Raw genomic sequence first — 20954 nt, forward strand, 5'->3', positions numbered from 1 at the left:
GCATGTTTCAGCCTCTCAAATGACCATGTGGGGGCATGTCAAATAAAGGTTTTCGGATAGGGGATAGTGCAGCCCCTGCATGCTTTATGAACTACATATAGAACTTTAATTTGTATTCTGATATTTATGGAAACTCAGTGCAGTAATTTATAAGGGTGCATATATTTCATGCCAGTCCTTATTCAGATATTAGGTCCAAAAGGTTGATGTGTCTAATTGCTTTCTTTTTTACACAATATATTTAATTCAAGTCAATCATTTATTAATAACTGCAATGATAGCTTTTTAGCATGATTGAAATATATATATATATATATATATATATATATATATATTCGTTCGCACCTTTTGTTAATCCAAAAGAATACCAGGACACGCAGGAGTGTACTCAGCAAGTTTTAATGGGCAAGGTCACGCCACACCAACGCGTTTCGCTATTACAGCTTTATCACGGTGATAAAGCTGTAATAGCGAAACGCGTTGGTGTGGCGTGACCTTGCCCATTAAAACTTGCTGAGTACACTCCTGCGTGTCCTGGTATTCTTTTGGATTAACAAAAGGTGCGAACGAATTTACTGGTTTACGGAGCCCATCCAGGACCGCCGCGACAGAAGCACCGGACTTCCGTAATCTTTGGTTGTGGATATATATATATATATATATATATATATATATATTACCTACTGGTACTGGTACTGGAAATCCGCAACATTCTATTTTGAATAACTTTGGCGCCGGTCGACGAATCCTCGCGAATTTTTCAAAATAGGTGGGGCGCTACGCTCCGCTCCTACCCTGAAAGTCTCGGGGGGATTCGTCAAGCGGGGGCTGAGATAAAAGGGGGGTCCCAAAACGCGTTTTTCCCATGCATTTTTCCATAGGACCTTTAGACAGGGCTACAGCCCGAACGGCTGAACAGAATTTAATGAAATTTGGCAGAGAGGTAGTCCCCAGGTCAAGGAAGTGCCTTTTGTAGGTTTGGTGTAAATCTGTTCAGTAGATTCTGAGAAAATAGCCTTTAAATCAATATATATATCTGAGCCAGCTTACGGTGCGCTTACGGTGCGCTTACCGTACGCGTACGGTGACGTGCGCGAGCGCGATTCTGATTGGCCGTTAGATCTTAGTAAACATTCGAATCGGTCTAAACCAGGAAGCGGCGGCCGCCATTTTCTCTCTCGCACTCTGAGAGGATCTTGAATCACAAAGTCAAAAAACATGTAAAGGGGCTGTTTTGACAGCTCCCAAGCACCTAGCCATGTCGAGGGAGTCCCCAACGATCCCCCAAGTAAAAAAAAACAATTTTAATTTTTTCGAAAATTTCGCCGATTACGCTTACGGGGCGTACGGTAGCTAATATTTAAAAAAAAAAATAATATCCACATTCTCCCCACCCCGTGTGCAACCGGTGCCCGAAGTGCACCAGTTGTGCATGGCTTATGTAAACATTACAAAACATATATTTTACCTGTCACAACGATACTCGTCATATGTTTCCTCCATGTGCGCACGGTGCGCGAAGCGCATCGTGCGTTCAGGGCCCATCTAGCGTAACGTGGACACGCGGTGCGCGTGCGCGCACGGAACGAACTGCGTTAAGTGAGCGCGCACGCCACAAATGGCGTAAAGTAACTTAGCATTTAAAAAACCGTACAAATTCACTGAAAAACCATAGGTTTCACACACGTTATAGTTAGGAATTAGCATTTAAAGAACCTTGCAAATTCACTGAAAAAACCATAGGTTTCACACATGTTATAGTTAGCTGGACATTTTACTGATAAAAAACCAATGAAATTCCCCCGTTATAGTTACTGTAGGCAACTATAACTCACGCGACCGTAATCCTCTGCTGATGACATATGTGTCTTTATGAAAAAAAAATATTTGTAATATATGTATAGCTAAAATTTAATGGAAGAAGACATGGGCAAATAAGTGTCTAAATACAGTATTAGCATCAGCAGAGGATTGCGGTCGCGTGAGTTATAGTTGCCTACAGTAACTATAACGGGGGAATTTCATTGGTTTTTTATCAGTAAAATGTCCAGCTAACTATAACATGTGTGAAACCTATGGTTTTTTCAGTGAATTTGCAAGGTTCTTTAAATGCTAATTCCTAACTATAACGTGTGTGAAACCTATGGTTTTTTCAGTGAATATATATATATACATATATACACTTGTTTTTAAATCAATTATCACATTTCTTTAAATGTGGCTAAAGAAGAACTACAAATCCCATAATGCATTGTAATGTGGTTGGTTGTTGGAACACTTATAATGCCATAGAAAATGGACTAATATACTGTGATCAAGACTGTTAGATTGTAACGCATTCGTAAGAGATGTTTGTGTGTATTTTGGCTGAATGAATTAATGTGGACTGTATGCCATCTCCTGTGTGTGTATTTTCGTCTTAACAAGTTGTGTTGTTCTAAGAAAAGTTAACCATGGTTGATTTGTGACACAAAATGCACCCCATCACCAAAGATGGAGGGCTGAGTGCCATTTATATGTATGTACAATGAAGTGAAAGAAGAAAGCACACCTTAGCAGTACTCTTTTTCTGTTTAATATATGACTAGCCACCACGTCCTAACAGCAGATACAGCTAAACTTGTGTGATAAATAGCATGCACTCATTTCGTTTTGTGATCACTTATTAAATTAGAATGTCTGACAACATTCAGGGGCTTTTATTAAAAGGTAAGTTAACCCAGACTGCTTCATTGACAGTTAAAGATTTCAACATTTGCTAAGCAAGTGGACGTTATTCGTGAACATCATAAAGAGCTACCCCTGTATATAAAAATCGGAACATTTGTCAGCCTTGACTGGCACATGTAAGTTTGCAGTAAGACATTTTGTTTAGATAAAAAATATATGTGATGATCTTGGAGAAAGATTGAGAGAAATAATACTTGCTGCTCATTAGTATGGGAACGTTAATGAAGCCGTTTCAAACAATTATACATCCACCATTTCACAACGAGAATGACAATTTACGAATGGATAAATTCAAAATGGTTATCAATCCACTCTGGGAGGGTTTTCTGAAATTTTCACCAAAAATAAGAAAGACCATGGGACATTTTCAGATATTTGCTTGTCTTTGTCATTAAATAGGTAAACATTTGAGTTCATGCTTCTATCACTAATAAAAAAAAACTGAGCAAGCACAGCTTTTATTGAAGGGTAGTCAGGAGAAAAATCCTTTCCCCCCAAAAAACAGGATGCACAGTTTTTTAAATCTACAAAACCGTGCCTGAATGAAGCACAAGATTTCTGGAACAATGTCCATGGGCAGATCAAACCAAACTGTTTATGCTTCTTAAAGTGCATTAGCAAGGATTGGTTTAGGGATATGAGTTAGTCCAGGGTGAAATTTCAGCTGTGCTAGCCAGGGAAAGATGAGCTGTGGCTTACTGGTCAGAGCTACTGAGTTTTTGCGCCTTTGCCCAATCCCCATGTATTTTATTGACCAGATTTTCCAACTGGTAAAATCAATCCTTGTGATCCCACACCGGAAAGTCTGGGTGAAGGACATCAGTCCAGTTATAATCAGAAGGAGTGGTAACCCATCTAGGATTGCGACTCTACTCAACTCAAAGTTCAACCTGTAAATGGCTAAGGAAGGGGTGACAAAACATTTCATGAAATGGACAGTAATTGACTCGATTCCACTTGAGAGAAACAATGATTCTGCAACTCCTAGACAATAATACCTTGACATATTGTTAGAAATGGGGGTCTCTAGTTGGCAGAGGTAGGTACGCTTGTCCAAATAGGGACCCTTGCTTCTAGTCAGGGTAATGGGGATACACTTCTAAAATAACCCCTTCTCACCTCCTTGGTAGCTTGGCACGAGCAGACAGGCTTATCTCAGAGGCAGTGTGTAAAGCATTTGTGAACACATACCGTAATACATTGAAAACACTGCAAATGGACACCACACCAGTTTAGAAAAAAAAAGTAATCTTTATTTTTTTTAAATTATTTTTATTTATTGTTTGATTGAAACTCACCCGAAGCATCAGCAGGAATATCTCACAAGTTACAAAATTAACTTCATCAATATTGAACAGTATTGGTGGAAACAAAGGCAGAACAATGAGATAATGTACATTCTTATTTCCTCCCCCAATCCTCCTTCCCGGGTCCCAGACATATCTCGATAACTGTCTCACACTTGATCTTCTGAGAGTGTTATTACTCCGCCTGTGTTGATCCCCTTGCACTAGGTTGTGTCGTGGCCTCGCCCTCCTCCAGCATTTCTAATCCATAAAAGCTCAGGCATGGCTGCCAGATCTTCCTATACTTCCTAGGGCACCCTCTCACTTTATACACTGTTTTTTCTGCCCTCATGTATAAATCCATATTGGCTCGCCATTCTGTCATAGTGGGTAAGTCTGATCCTCCCCAATACTTAGCAAAGTCACCTTTGCCACCACAGTTCCTAAATTACTTAGTAAGAGTTTGTATCTGGAAATGTCGACTGCCTCGACCTAGGAGAATGTATTTAGGTTCCATTGGGATCTGTACTACTAGTATACTATTTAGTTCTGTGACTATCTGAGTCCAGTATCTGTGTATCGGTGGACATTCCCTTAGTGTTTGGATATATGAGCCCCTGTCTTTTTTACAGCAAGACAGGTTGGTGTCTGTGCTCTGCCCATATTATGAAGTCTCACTCGGTCGTAGTACACTCTATGGAGGACTTTGAAGTGTATGAGACACAGCCTGAGCTTAATCGCTACTTCTCTGGGGTGGATCATACAATTTCCCAGTTGATGTCATCTAGTGTACCCACTGTTTTCTCCCATTTATTCCTGAGCGTGGTTAAAGTGTCTGCGATATTATTGATTATGGTTTTATGTGTCCAGGAGACTGCTTTTTCAAGTATCTCCTCTTGAAGCAGTCTTCCTCCTTTGGGTGCGTTTTCAGGGATATTGACTATCTCAGGTTTTTGGGTCATCCAGGCGTGGCATAACTGTATATACTTGTAACTTTGTTTATCTCCTTTTCGTATTATGTCCCCTAGTGTCACTATCCCAATAGTGTCCCAGCCTTTGAAGCCCTGTAATTTCATAAACTCTGGCATCCGCTTGCCCTCCCATAGCAGTGTAGACCTAGTTAGTCTTGTCTCCCATTTCATCTGTCTCTCTGCGCCTTTCCAGGCTTCGATCGCCCTCTGTGTTGCGCGGAGTAAGCTCCGCATTCCAGTACCCCCATATATATAATGTATGTAAGAATGTTTCTGAAATTGAAGTCTTTCCAAGGCACATGAGGGGTGGTCTCCCGGCGCATGTCCACATTTGTTAATAACTATTAGACGTGAGGCCCTATAGTAGGCCCTCATATTTGGGAGGGCAATACCCCTGTTATACTGACTGCATTGCAGTGTTCAGAGTGCCACTCTAGGGTGGCCGCCGTCCCATAGGAGTGTGCGAACTTCGTCATTGATCGACTTTAAGCCTGACTCTGGAATTTTGTGATATGTATTTTGCAGTACACAGAGTAGTCTGGGGAGCGTTACCATTTTATACATAGCCGCCCTTCCCAGCAGAGTCAGCGAAAGACGTCTCCATCTGGCGACATCATCCCGAAAGTCCGTCAACACATGCTTAATAGTGAGTAAGGCAGTCAGCTTCATTTGTGTAGAAGTGTGGCCCCAGGTATCGGAACCCATCTTTGGTGATGCACAAGTGCTCTGGTATGTTTTGTATGTCAATGGAGGTACCGATGGGGTAAAGACACGACTTCCCCCAATTTATGTTATATCCTGCGTGCATACCGAACACCCTAACTAGACGTAATATGAGGGGTAGTGTGGTATCAGGGCTGGAGATGTATAATAGAATATCATCAGCGTAGAGGGAAATCCGTTCATCTGTGATCTGGCCCTCAGTGTCTCGAAAGCCCTTTATGTCTAGGTTGGTCCTGATTAGGCATGCCAGTGGTTCAAAGACTAGTGCACAAAGCAAAGGAGATAGTGGGCAGCCCTGTCTACTGCCTCTGCGAATGGGGAATTCATTGGACTTTACCCCTTTCACTCTGACTCTTGCCCTAGGATCTGCGTATAGCAAGTCAATCCAGGTCTGGAAATTTCTTCTGAAACCTAGTTTTGCGAGTAATTGCCTCATAAATGGCCAGTGGACTGTGTCAAAGGCCTTCTCCACATCCAATGACAGCAGCATCAGCAGTAAAGGTAATTGTTTCACAGTGTCCAGCCAATTCGGTAATCCTACGTGAATTAAGGCGTGTAGCCTGTTGAGGCATGAAGCCTGACTGGTCTCTGTGAATCAGGGACAAAATGACTGTTAGTAGTCGCATCGCCAAAATAGAGGCCATTTTAGTTTCAAAGTTTAATAGGGAGACGGGGCGGTAGGACCCACACCTCTCTGGAGGTTTGCCAGGTTTTGGTATAACCACCACAGTGGCTTTGCAACCTACCCTCATCCCTTGCCGCCCTGAACATGCTTAATAGGCAGGGCGCCAATAGGCAGCTGTTACACTTAAAAACTTCTGCTGGTAGGCTGTTCGGCCCTGGCGTTTCTCCAGACTTCTGCTTGGCGATGGCCTCCTGTACTTCCGTCATGGTTATGTCTGCCTCTAAAGCTTCGCGATCTTCCTGTCGCAGAGTTGGAATCTGTACATCACTCAAGTATAACTGTATTTGGGCCTCATCTACACATATTCTCACCTCATATCGGTCCTTGTAGTAACTCATGAAAGTACCCGCTATAGCATGGGCAGTTGTGTATCTATTTCCCGCTTCTTCTATTTGGTAACCTAATTTGCCTCTCTCTCTTTGCGGTTCAACCAAGTTAAAAATCGTCCTGTCCTGTCTCCCGTTTCATGTAATCTATGCTGTGTAGCTTGAATTTGATTCTTAACTTTCCCCTCTGCTAGAGCCCGGAGTGCCCGTCTTGTGATCTCAAGTTGTCTAAGTGAGTCTGCCTCGGATTCTGGGGTAATGTTTCCCTCTAATTCTAGGAGCTTGCCCACAAACTTTCTATTTGGCGCATTTCCTCCCTCTGTTTTCATTCAATTACATCTTGTAGTCTGCCCCGAATCACTGCCTTATATGCCTCCCAGAGGGTTGCGTCAGAGGGTATTGAACACTCATTTTCTTGAAAGAACAGCCAGGTCTCCGTTATTATTACACCCATCACTGCCTCATGTTGAAGCTCCCATGCATTTAGTCTCCAGTCTGCATGTTGTCTACTCCCTGTCTTCCTACAGCCAACCAAAGTGGGGAGTGATCTGAAATGCCTCTTGCTAGGTAATCCACCTTAATTACTGACTAAATTTCACCTGGCGGGTGAATAAGTAATCAAGTCTGGAGAATGCTTTATGAGCCCCGGAGAAATACGAGTTGCAGTGTTCTATTGGGTGGTATTTTCGCCAGAGATCAGTTAATTCCAGGGGCTTTACTAATTCTGCTAGTGTTGTGGAAGCTCGCGTGCCAGTGGCCATAAGCGAACGATCCAGACTTAGGTTGATCATGTCGTTGAAATCCCCTCCCACTATGTGTATGGATGCGTCTGATTCTAAAAGAATCTTAGTTACTGCTCTCAATGTTTGTGTTTGTAGCCTTGGTGGGGCATAGACACTAATTAGAGTGATCTCTCGCCCCGCCACATGCCCTGGATGGCAGCGTATGCCCCGTTAGGGTTTACCCATGTCTTAGTGACCTGAAAGGGGCAGGTTTTCCTAATTAATATAGCTACTCCACTTGCTCCGGGGAAAAACCTGGCGTGTGACAAGGTAACATAGGCTCCCCTCCCCAGGAAGGTGCAGTGTGGACCTTGAAGATGGGTTTCTTGCAAAAGCACAATGTCTGGTGTGAGTCTATTGAGATACTTATTAACCAACCCCCTTTTGATCTTGTTACCTAGCCCATTGACATTCCAGGTCAAGACCGTGTGCGAATCGTCGTGCATATCATGTGTAGTTTGTGGTAACCGTGTCTGCCCCATGTTCCTACCTGAGTTTCCCTGTCCTCCATTCTTTGACGGTGAGTTGCACAATCCCTGCTGTTAGCTGATTGAAAATCTTGGTGATTTCTTAAACTACTAGTAACTTCCCCCTGCCCTACTCCTCCCACCCCACTTCTCCCTACTCTCTACGCCTATCCCCTGAACTGTCAACATGACAACTTGGCGTTGGTGTCGTTTGAGAAGTATGTAGATCCCTCCCCTTCCCCTACTCTCTACTTATCAATTCATCTGACAAAGGATACAAACGTTGAAAGAAAAAAAAGGTGAAGAAAAAAAAAAAGTTCTATTCAGTCTCTCCTGGACTTGAGAGGGCCGGCCGGGGTGAGGCCTCTGTAACCGTCTTGTGGCGCTCCTGGTCTGCGCCCATGGTTCAATCCTCTGTTCGGCTTTGTTCTTGCTGTTTTCATGTATCATTTCCTGCCTGTCATGTATCATTTCCTGTGTCTTTGCATTCGGTTCCTCCATGCGATTAATGTCTTTCAGGTACAGAGCAAGAATGTCGATGTATAAATATCGACCTACAGAAATATCGAGGTAAAAATATTGTGGGTAAGAAATATTGATGTAAACAATATCGTGGTAAAGAATATCGATTGTTAGGTAATTAATATCGATTGCAAAAATATCGAAGTGTTAAATATCGTTAACAAAAATATAGTTGTTATAAATATCGATTCATTATTAATGGTATGTAGTGTAGTATTTTGTATGAGAATTGTTAGTATTTTTATTATATGGGTTAACATTTTTGTAGTTAATTTTTTTTAACTTTAATTTCGCGTTTTTAGTTCCGTAGCAGGTTGTGGGTTTATAGGGGAATAGGGTGGGAAGTAATTTAATTATATGAAATGTAGTTAATAATTTTTATGTATTCATAATTGTATAATTGTGATGTTATAAAGTTATAAATGTGTACATTAATTTATTAATAATTGTTTGATAATTAGTTGTTAATTATTTTATATTAATTAATTAATAATTATTTATGTTAATGGTTTAATTATTTTAGGTATGTGTTTTTGTAGGTGTAAATGGAGGGAAGTAATTTAATTTTTTATTGATGATTTATTACTTATTTGTTAATTAATTTGCATTAATTAATTTGTTAATTAATTTGTATTAAATTAATTTAAATTAATTAATTAGTAATTATTAATTGTAATTCCACAATTAATTTTAGATGTGTGCTGTGGATATTATAGTGTTAAACAATGTGTAATTAATGAATGTTTCTTTTTTTTTATAATAATATATTTAAATTTCAATAGTAATTATGTTAATAATGGAAATAAAATGTAATAAAAATGTTGATGTTTCTTTTTTTATTGGTGTGGTATCCAGCACTTTCCCTACTGTTGCACTCACTGGAGTGGGAATTGTAATTTTTACCCCTACACTATCCAACACTTTCCCTACTGTTGCACTCACTGGAGTGGGAATAGTAATTTTTACCCCTTCGCTGGCCAACACTTTCCCTGCTGTTGCACTCACTGGAGTGGGAATAGTAATTTTTACCCCTCCGCTATCCAGCACTTTCCCTACTGCTGCACTCACTGGAGTGGGAATAGTCATTTTTACCCCTCCGCTATCCAACATTGTCCCTACTGTTGTATTTATTGTGTTGTGAAATGTATTTTTAATATTTCTTTTAATAGTTTAATGTGTTATTTAATTATAGAATGTTTTATTTTATTTAAAATTATACATATATGTATATATTTTATTTTTATATAATTTAAAATGTTTATAAATTAAGTAAAGATAATAGTTAATAACAATGTTTTTAAGTAAATATATGTATTTGTACACATTTTTTTTGTGTTTATATTTTATTTATTTAAGTATATTTGGTATATTTAGTTAAAATATATATTAAATGTAATTTATTTTGTTAAAAATATTAATATTATTTAATATATTTAATTTAATTTATATATTTTAAGTCGATATTTAATGACACCTATATTTTTTACTTCGAAATTTTTGTATCAATATTATTGTACTTACCTGTTTAAGTATAGGGAGTCGATATTTTTGTATTTGATATTTTTACCACGATATTTTTGTAAACTATATTTTTTACATCGATATTTAATCAGGGAACCGTCTTTAAGAAGCAGGTGGTCACTGTACACGTCAGCCACCGATTCTTTCTCTGAGTGGTTCGTGTGAGTGCTCTCTCCACGATTGAAGTCTCCTTGATCCGCTGGAGCATGAGTTGATTCTTCCTCCGAGGTTATCTTCCTTCGCCTGTAAGGGATACCTGAGAGTGCAGCCTCCGCCTGTTAATTCCTTCGTCCTTGAAGCAGTAGTCTCCTCTTGGTTATCCGTTGTGATCTGGGCTCCCATCGTGGTGTGATGTCTTTGCGTGATGGTCCGCTAGGTTTCTCTTCTTGTCACAATCTAGGGCGTTCTTCTAGCCAAGCCCAGGCATCTTCTGGAGTTTGAAAAAATTGAGTCGAGCCCAGGAAAATCACTTTAAGTCTAGCCGGGAAGAGGAGCATGTATTGAATTTGGATAGTTCTTAGCTTTCATTGTGTCAAATGTTTTCCTCGCCCTTTGTACTTCTCTTGAGTGGTTGGGCAAAATCATTATTTTGGCATTGGCCAGTTTGAGTTCACCAATTCACCTTGACTCTCTCAGGATTGTCTCTTGATCCTGATAGTTTAGGAAATTAGCAATCATCGGACGTGCAGGGGTTCTAGGCAGCGGTCGTATGCCTGGAATCCTGTGGACTCGTTCGATAATGAAGCATGGCGAGAATGTTGCTGCTGGTAAGACCTTCCGTATCCACTGCATCAGGAAGGACATGGGGTCGGTTCATTCCTGTCTCTCCGATATCCCAATGAAGCGGAGATTGTTTCATTGGGCCCTGTTTTCTGCGTCGTCCACTTTCCACATTGTCTCCCTCATATTTGCCTTGAGGTCCCTAACATCAGCTTGCAGTGCGTGTGTCGTATCTTTTACTTCCAAAATACAGGCTTCCGTTTGAGTAACCCGCTCCGCAATGTTGCGCAATGTTGTGCACATCTTGCCGTAGGAGAGACACCTCTGATCGTATCTCCACCATTTTACCTTCAATGGCATCTCTGGAGTTTGTGTTTTGGTGGCCCCTCAGGAAAATGAGCTGGCAGCTCTGAAGTTTCACCTGTCTCTGTCTTGATTTGTACCATAGTGGCCCAGGTCCACGACTCTGGTCTCAGGCTCAGGCCGCCACACAGTTATTACCTAGTTAACGCCTCTCACTGACATCGAGCCCCCTCGGTAATTTAGTAACAGAATGCGGTCTTTCTGGGGTATCTCCTGGTAACAGACAGCCAGATAACATCATCTTGTCAGTCCCCCAAACACAGGCCCTTCTCTGGTATGAGCCTTGGCGTTAAGTGCAGTACCCTAGTTCTAGATCCTCACCCCCACCGTGCGAAAGGGTAGTTTGCGGATTTCTGGCACTAAAATGTCACTAGAATGCTCCTGGCACAGACTGCCAATCCGGTGGGCCTTGTTCTTCTCCTGCCAGCCGGCAGCACCACAAGTGAACCTGTCGCAGTGTGGTTCCCCTTCCTCTTGTTGTGTAGGCTGTAAATTAGGTCGCTGCGGGGGGGAAATCTCTCTCCAACTATGTGGGTGAATACAGGCTCCACACTCCCTGACTCGCCTGCTACACAACTGCCAGTGTCTATGTCTTCCTCGCCTTCAAACCTGCACGCTAGCTTGCCGTAGTTGTGTGGCTCTCAGGGACGCTGAAACTGGAGCACCGGGCCATCTCTTTACATCGACCCCTCCTCACGCTCCCTGGTGCATCTCTGGCTCCCTTATGTGTCATGGAGGCTTTGTTGCTGCAGACGTCCCAAGGTTGTTTCGGCTCCTCTGGGGCTCTTATTGATGAGGTTACAAGGGGCATGCCACAACAGTCTCCTATACAGCGGAGGTCCATCTCCCAGCCATCCCTGATGCCGGCGTTCTCCTGTATAGTGCTGCCCGACCCAGGTCTCCGCACACCAGTCAGTGCCGGACCCGCCCTTCTGTTGGTATTTTAGATTTATTTACCCCCATAAACCTCCAGACCAGCTATCTCCACTATCGACCTGCGGGGGGACAGTCACGGAGCCACAGCTTTCCGGGATCCAGCACCTTTGCGCAGTTAGGGAGCCATCTTGCCTCGTTGTCGCCGATGTAAGACGTCCCCCATCACAGGCTTCTCGCCGTCTCCCACGGTACGTTTGTGGCTTCAGGTGGGTGTCCGGGTCTCATGGATCATGTGGCACTACACAGGAACAGTAGATAGCGGTTTTAGAGGCAGGATTAAATGTCAGATTTGAATCGGGCGGCCGGAGCTCTGGCAGTTGCAACCACACGGTCATGTTGCTGGCCACGCCCCCCCCAAAAGTCATCTTTTTCTAAACCAAACAAGACCAAAACAACAACAATCCACAATACAATCGTAAAAATATGATTCTCAAATGGTAGAAATAGTTAAGTTCAAAGCAATTTCCAGATGCATCACTTTTCCCACAAAGTACCTTGGATGCGTCACACCCACAAGTAAAAAGGGCCATAGGGAAGGAGATTTGTCTGTTTCTTACTCTCAGGGAAGGTGATGTCTTGGTTCCTTGCTTCGGGGGAGGTGATGCATTGGTTCCTTACCGGAGAGGAGATGATGCGTCGATTTCTTACTGCACGGGGGGGTTATCCGTCGATTTCTTACTCTGTCCATCAACAATGTGACAGACCTGGTGCCTTGCTGTGATACAATGATCCAGGACAATGCGTGGTTTCTCGCAGTCGCACAGCAGGGCTTGAGATGGAATCGGTGCGGTGATCTCGGACTCTGGAGACCGATGCACTCGATGCAGCGTTCAGTGATTTCTCGAGCCGCAGAAATGCACTGCTTCGGTTTCTTCGGCGATGTGTCAGAAACAGGCACGGATGTATCACGCTTCTCGTTGTTGCATTGATGTTTTAGCTCCCAATAGCCAGAACAACCACCTGAGGCCCAGAACAGCTACATGCACCTCTTGGCAGGTCAGAACTCCGAGCAAGGAAGTTTGGGGGAGCTGGGGGTGAAGTCTTTGTGTCCAGGAGGCAAGCTCTTCTTCAGGCCCTTGGAGATCTTCCTCAAGAAGGGGACACAGCAAATAGCACAGTCATTTTCCCTTTACTTGGCAGAAAGTAGCCACTGCAGGCCAACCCCAGATTGCAAACAGCACAGGAGCAGTATTCCTCAGTTTCTCCAGCTCTTTTCCTTAGCAAAGGTTCCTCTTGATTTCCCAGAAGTGATCTAAAGTTCGGGGTCTGGGCCCAATATTTATAGAGCAAAATCATTTGTTCTCTGGTGACAGAGAAGCCCTGTGCTCAGTCAAAGCCAGTTCTGTCCTATCTGGTGCAGCTTCCTAGCAGGAGGTGGAGACAGCATTGTGGAAGGCAGACCAGGCCCATTCATGTGAAAGGAAATCTCCTCCTCCTTCTCTAAATGCTGCCCAGGGCTATTCAGCCCAGCTTTGACTCATCCAGACTCTCTGGAGCCACTGCATCTCCCCAGCCCCTGTGACTCAAAAGCCAGAAAGTCAATACGCATCCTAGCAGAGGCACACTGGATGGCTAAGCAACAAAATACCTACTTTCTAAAAGTGGTATTTTCAAACACAGAATGTAAAAATCACCCTCACTAAAAGATGCATTTTAACATTCTGAGTTCAGGCACTCTAACCTTTATTGTCCCACCTTGTTCCCAGGGGGAGTTATGTTTACAAGATGTTATAAGCAAACTCTCCATTCTGTCCTATGAGAACAAGTAGCCTTGCAATAGTGAACATGAAATTGGCAGGATGGGCCACACACATCTGAACATGTCATACCTTTTACATACATTGCACCCTGCCCACAGGGGTACATTGGGCCTACCTTAGAGGTGACTAACATGTAAGAAAAGGGAAGGTTAGGACCTGGCAAGTGGGTACACGCTGCTTATGTGGGATACAAAATCAGTGTTGCAGGCCCATTAGCAGCATTTGATTTACAGGTCTGGGGAACACACAGTGCACTGGACTAGGGACTGACTAGTAAATCAAATATGCCAATCATCGAATCACTAATCTATCACAACAATTTACAGAGAGAGCATATGCACTTTAGCACTGATCAGCAGTGGTAAAGTGCCCAGAGTCATAAAACCAACAAAAACTGGTCAGAAACAGCAGGCCACAAAGCAAAAAATCTGGGGATAAACCCGCTGTAAAAGCCAGGTCTGACACATATTTTTACATTTTTTTGTGGGCATTAATATAATGGATCTAACCCAAGGGGAGTGGAGTGCTGTATAGAGAGATGAACATTACATGTAACCACATGCATTTTTGCACGTATGTGATTACAGAGCATCTGTGTATGAGCTACAGGTCACTAATCTTAGTTGATCTAGCAGTTAGCCTTATGATTAGGGCAAAGCCCAGGCCTCTGCAGCCCCTGTGTGGCACATGGGGCCCCACCCAGGAGCCTCAATTTAGCCTCAGGCCTATTGATGTATGTTGGACCTGGCCCTTTCTGAACTTTGTGCCCTAATCACACCCTTATGTACCACTTGTTTGCTGGCTAACCAGTGCTAAAATGCATGTGTTCCCTCCCCAAAACATGGTAACATTTGTTCATACACAATTGGCATATTTAATTTGCTTAATAAGTCCCTGGTAAAGTATACTACATGTGCCCATGGCCTGTAAATAAAATGCTACTAATGGGCCTGAAATGACAAACAATAGATGGACGGAATGTAGAGCAAATCAAAAATTCACCCCAGTCAAATGATCTGCGTTAAATCCATCGTTCTTTTGCACACAATGCCCCTGCAGTTTAGACCCATCCATATGCAAATCAGTCTTGACCCTGTTCCTCATGGGAACAGTCCAGCAAGAACTGCCAAGCCAAGTCCTCCCTCCACCAGAAACATACATCCTGTGACTGGTTTCGGGGTCTTACCCCTCATCAGCCATGCTAGCTTGAATCTAGTGGCACATGAGCCCGGGACCCATGTCTGGGCATACCTGGTGCACTTAGGGTGAAAAAGCAAAAGACACACAATATATGTACGGAATGCAGACCAAATCAAACATTCACCCCAGTCAACAGATCTGGGTTAAATCCATCATTCTATTGCTCACCATGCCACCCCAGTTGAGATGCAAATCAGGCTTGATCCTGTTCCTCATGGGAACAGTCCACCCCGAACTGCCAAGCCAGGACCTCCTTGGCCCAGAAACAAGCATCCTAGGACGAGTTTCGGGGTATTACTCCTCATCAGCCAGGCTAGCTTGAATCTAGTGGTGCAGTGAGCCCGGGACCCATGTCTAAGCATACCCGGTTTGCTTAGGGCGAGAAAGCAAAAGACGCATGTTCGAACTGGGGGTCTCTAGTTGGCTGAGGTAGGTACCTTAGGCCAAATAGGGACTCTTGCTTCCACGTCAGGGAAAGGTAGGACACCTCCTCAGATAGCCCCTGCTCACCACCTCGGTAGCTTGGCACGAGCTGCCAGGCTTATCTTCAAGGCAAGTGTGTAAAGTGTTTGCAACCACGCTCTCAGTAACCCAATGATGGCACCACAAATGGACTCCACACGAGTTTCATAAAAACAAGTATATATTTATGTAAAATGATATATGATGAGACCACACAATATAAATCCAGCATATGCGTATTTGTAATATTCCTCCTGGCCGGGTATTAGGTCAGCCAGCCCTTGTAGGTTCTGGCCATATTAATGAGCAATTCTAGATGATCCAATGCAGTCCTAATGCAATGCTATGCAGTTCGTAACGCAAGAATCAGGCACTTCGCAATGTAAAAATAATGCAGTTTCTTATGCAACAATCAAGCAGTTCGTAATGCCAAAATAATGCAATGCGTAACACAACAATCAGGTTGTTCATCATGCAAACAAGTGCAATGCGTAATGCAACAATCAGGTAGGTCGTTATGCAGAAATAATGCAATGTGCAATGCAACAATCAGGCAGCTTGTAATGCCGGAATAATGCAATGCGTAATGCAACAATCAGGTAGTTCGTAATGCAGAAATAATGCAATGCGTAATACAACAATCAGGTAGTTCGTAATGCAGAAATAATGCAGTGCATAATACACTCCAGCACCGGTCACGGTGCTTTACATGGTCTCTCCGCCACTCGTGCTGACTCGTGGTTAGCTTCTGCCAACATATGCCCCAACACGGGTATGGTATAAACCAAAGTGCAGCTCCGCACTCTGGCCCCAATACTGCCACTCCTTGGCAAGTACGGGTTGCGATATGAGCTGAAGCAGAGGCTCGCGCTGCAATAATGGGAGAGGCCGAGATCATCTCTCTCCAAGCTCACACCCTGCCCCAGGCGGCGACACACGTTACCTGGAGGGTGCAACCTCGCTCTCCTCTCCTGTTCTCGTGACTTGGGCCTCCGATGCGACTTTGTGCATTCCGGGCAGTGGCGATAACGAAGATCTCAGGATGCAACAGGGCACACTTATGAACGAACAGCGGTATGCTATTTAGGGAAATGGCACTACAAGGGCGATGTCACCCACTATCTATATTTCAGCAAATATTTATCTAATGGTGCTGTAAGGTGGGGAGAACCACTAGCCTTTCCAAATTTATGCAACCCATTCCACACTTTCAGTATATAACAACAATATCCCCAGCACACATCTTGTATAGGGCTATGACAGCTGTAGCCACAGTAAGTCAAGAAAGTATAACAAGTATTAGTATGCGTTTCTTTTAGTTCTTTATTCTTCTTTTTTGTTCCTTGGTTTTTAGTATTTATACAGGTTACAAGCCAACACGTGTTTCGTCGCTAGCAAGGGGATTACCCGTGACTTTTTTAAGGCTCCAGAGCCCTGTATTCTGTATTGCTTTTCAGTGTAGTGATAATTCCGACTCACACGGTCTGTAGGTATATCCAGTAATAAAATGAGTCCAAACTATAGGATCCCGAATCTGGTCTGTTACCGTATGTGTGAATGGTGGTATCACGTCTGTGGATCCAGTTGCGTCCTCGAGTACGAGTGAAACAGTGCACACGCACACAACATCGCTGAGACTCCCTTGAGCTTTGGGTGTGCACGATCACAGGGCAATCCTCATGAAGGTCTCAGGCTGCAAGAAGCACATGCACACAGCATCGCTGAGACTCACTTGAGTTCCGTGTGCACACGATCACAGGGCAATCCTCATGAAGGTCTCAGGTTGCAAGAAGCACACGCACACAGCGTCGCTGAGACTCACTTAGACTCCTGGTGTGCACGATAACAGGGCAGTCCTCATTAAGGTCTCAGGCTGCACAAAGCACACGCACACAGCGTCGCTGAGACTCACTTGGACTCCAGGTGTGCACGATAACAGGGCAATCCTCATGAAGTGCTCAGGCTGCACGAAGTACACGCAAACAGCGTCTCTGAGACTTGCTGGTGCCCACGATCACAGGGCAATTCTTATGAGGGTCTCAGGCTGCATAAAGCACACACACACAGTTTCACTGAGACACACCTGGAAACGTTTGTGTTCCTGAGTTTCCACAACAGGGAGCCAGCTCTCCTCGGACCCTTGGGTACAAGTTACTTCAGGACACAGCACACGGTAAAGTCCTTTCAAGCAGGGGTACACAGCACACAGCAAAGTCCCTTAGCCTCTCCTTGGTTAAATCAGCAAACTGCAGGCCAGCCCCAGAACACACAGCAAGGGTCAGTCCTTTCCTTCAGTCTCTTCAGCTGTTTCTGCCTTGGCAGAGGTTCCTCTTGACCACAAAGTAGTTTCAATCCTTTTCAGTCTTGATCAATCCAACGTTCAGGGGTTTCAGCTCTCATAGTTATACCCCTCAAAGTCTTTGAAGTCTTTGTGTTCAGGGGGGGCACTGACCTCTGTCCAAACCAGTTCTGGGTGTCTCCCTGCCAGTGACACCTTCTTCCTTTGATAGTGGGGGTCTCGATCCTTAATCACTCAGCAGGAGATGGAGCCATTGTTTTAGGGAAGCAACCCTGGCCTCTTCACCTCCAGGGGCTACTCCTCCCCCGTACACTCCAGATGCAGGTCAGCCAGTTGCTGTCTTACCTCCTCCCTTGGGTCAAGACAGTCCCCAGATCCTATCACTTTCCGATCCAGACAGTCAATCCGCAACCAGACAGAGACACACAGAAATGTTAGAGCACAAAAACCCTGCCACTTCTAAAAGTGGTTTCTAAACACAGAATGCAAAAATCACCTTCACAAAAAGATGTGTTATTGAATTGTGAGTTCGGGCATGCTAAATTTCACGTCTCCAGCTTAAGCCTTTGAAAAGATAGGCTGGAAACATATTACACAGCCTCCCCATGTTGTCCTGTGGGCAAGATGGCCTTTCAACAGTAAAAAACGAAATGGAGAGTATTTCACTGTCAGGACTTGGTTCACACCTCAGTACATGTCCTACCTTCCACATACACTGCACCTTGCCCAGGGGGTACCTTGGACCTACCATAGGGGTGTCTGATGTGCCTAGAAAGGGAAGGGTAAGGCCTGGCAAGTGGTAGCACTTGTCAGGACACCATGGCAGTTTAACAAACTGTGCGCAGGCACTGCAGTGGCAGGCCTGAGTTGTCTCTTTAAGGCTACTTGTGTGGGTGGCACAATTAGTGCTGCAGGCCCACTAGTAGCATTTGCATTACCAGTCCTGGCACACATAGTGCACTTTATTAGGGACTTTACTAGTAAGGCAAACATACCAATCATAGACAACCAATTACCATTACACTTTACACAGGGAGCATTTGCACTTTGACACTGAACAGCAGTGGCAAAGTGACCAAAGCGTCTAAACCAGTAAAAAGAAATCCATCACAGCATCAAAAATAGAAGCGGTAGAGGCAAAAAGTCAGGGGTAATCATGCCAAGAAATGCCAGGTCTAACAACACAGTTTATAGGTAAAGTCATATTTAACATTACTATTTTAGAGATGCCACTTTTAGACAGTGGTAATTTCTCTGCTCTTACCTCTCTGTACGCCTTGAAACCTGTCTCCAATATACTTCGGGGCTGGGTATCAGTTATGCTTGTGCATTCCCTCCAGACAGGTGTTGATATTGATGAAAACAATGCCAATGCTTGTAATGGTACACTCATAACCACAAAAGAAATCGCATCTCTATTATCAAATTCACAAGTAATGAACTCTCCATCAACCCCGACTCAGAAATGTGTGTTTAGGCAGGCTCTGCAACCTAGGCCCGTGGTAACTGATTGACAGGCCACAGGTGGGTTGGCACATAACTGGCAGACAAACGTGTGAACAGGAAACTAAGGTCCATCCCCCAGATAAGTGCAGTGACACCAAAATGGTCCAGGAAAATTGGCCCCATAAAGTACACATGGCCTGAGGGGTGCGTGCCTTCCCGAAACATCATTAAGCCAGATGCCACATAGAGTTATGAACAGGTACACATCATGCTGAACATCTGGACATATTACTCATTGTCCCACATTATGTCCACACAAGGTCGAGGCCCACCTGCATTTGTTATCAGGGACCTTTTATTTACGACTCCACGGACAAAACCCCCATTTTTTAATCAAAAAAAGATCACAGGATGTACTTTTATGACACCCCATACTGTATAAAAGTCGCTTGGATTTATTATACTTTGAGACACTTCTCAGACGCATTTCTGTGAGCTGTACTCCCAGCTGAAGTGTTTATTAAACCAACCATTTCTGTTTTGCCAAACACCTCTCGTATTTTGTTTTTTTCAAGGTAAATTCATATTCAAGCCACACAGACACAGGAAGGCTAGGTGTGGCTGAGTACCCATCTACATACATCCGAATTCTGATGGTCCTTCCTGTGAAGGTAGGGGCTCACACATACACTTCAAAGGGTAGAGTCCTGACCCCACACAAAGGACTGATTAACCCCCACAAAGCCATTCATTGAAGTTTTCCTCAACTTCAAATGGCATATTTGGGTATGCATGCTGGGTCTAAGACTCCACCAAATCAGACACTTCTGGACCTACACCTGAACCTCTGTCAGAAGACATAATGTGCTGCTCAAAGGATTCAATTGGACAGCTGATCTGGAATGCCTGTTTGTTGCCCTGCTGCCCTCTGCTGCTTGACTCTGCTGAAGGAGAGCTGGACTTTGCCTTCTACCAAGTGATCTCCATGGGCTTGTCGTCTTGCCTCCTGTTGCTTGAGATTTAGGGTTATCAAAGTCTATACCTGATTCACTTAAAGTGGCCCAGATACTTGCAACACTGACTTCAACACATCTCCAGTCTGCGTGTAGCTGAACGGGCACATCAACCCGGTTGTGAGAGTAAAATTGGTGCATCGCTTCAGAACCAGCACTTTGCCTCCAGAGAAGGACCACACATCGTCTCCCCTGCAGCTTGGTGAGATCGGCGCATCCCCTCAGCTGCACAGCAGATAGCGATGCATTGCCTCACAGCTCAGTCACCCGTCTTCAGAACTGACGTATCGCCTTCACTGCATGAAGAAGATCGATGCATCTCCCTGCTTGAGACCAGGAAAAATAGGTTGTTCACTGGGGCCTGCATGGGTCCTGTAGCCGGCCAGTGCTCCATCCTGAAAAGCCAGAACTTTGATTTTGCTCTGGTCCAGCATGACCTAATGTAACCTTTTTAGAGCTTCTTGCTTCTAAGCGCTTCTCTGCATTTATTTCTTCAAAATTCAGTATTTCAACTTCTACACATTGGATTTTGGTCATTTGGGTCTTGTTTTATTTATAACATCATAATTCTTTTGTCTAAACTGTTGTGGAGGTATTTTGAGGTGTTGTTACTGTGTTAATGTATGAGTATTGCACAAATACTTTACACATTGCCTTCTAAGTTAAGCTAGCCTCCTCTGTACCAAGCTACCAGAGGGTGAGTGCAGGATAATTTAGGTTGGGTTGTGACTTACCCTGACTA

General features: G+C 43.8%; 1 protein-coding gene across 1 annotated transcript in view; it reads left to right on the forward strand.

Moving 5' to 3' along the window:
* The window catches only part of NEGR1 (neuronal growth regulator 1), a 2102052-nt gene that overhangs the window by 1579092 nt on the left and 502006 nt on the right, over positions 1-20954 (forward strand). The gene's annotated exons all lie outside the window — the stretch shown is intronic.

This window comes from Triturus cristatus, chromosome 4_2, assembly GCF_964204655.1.
Source record: "Triturus cristatus chromosome 4_2, aTriCri1.1, whole genome shotgun sequence".
In the NCBI taxonomy this organism is placed as follows: domain Eukaryota; kingdom Metazoa; phylum Chordata; class Amphibia; order Caudata; family Salamandridae; genus Triturus; species Triturus cristatus.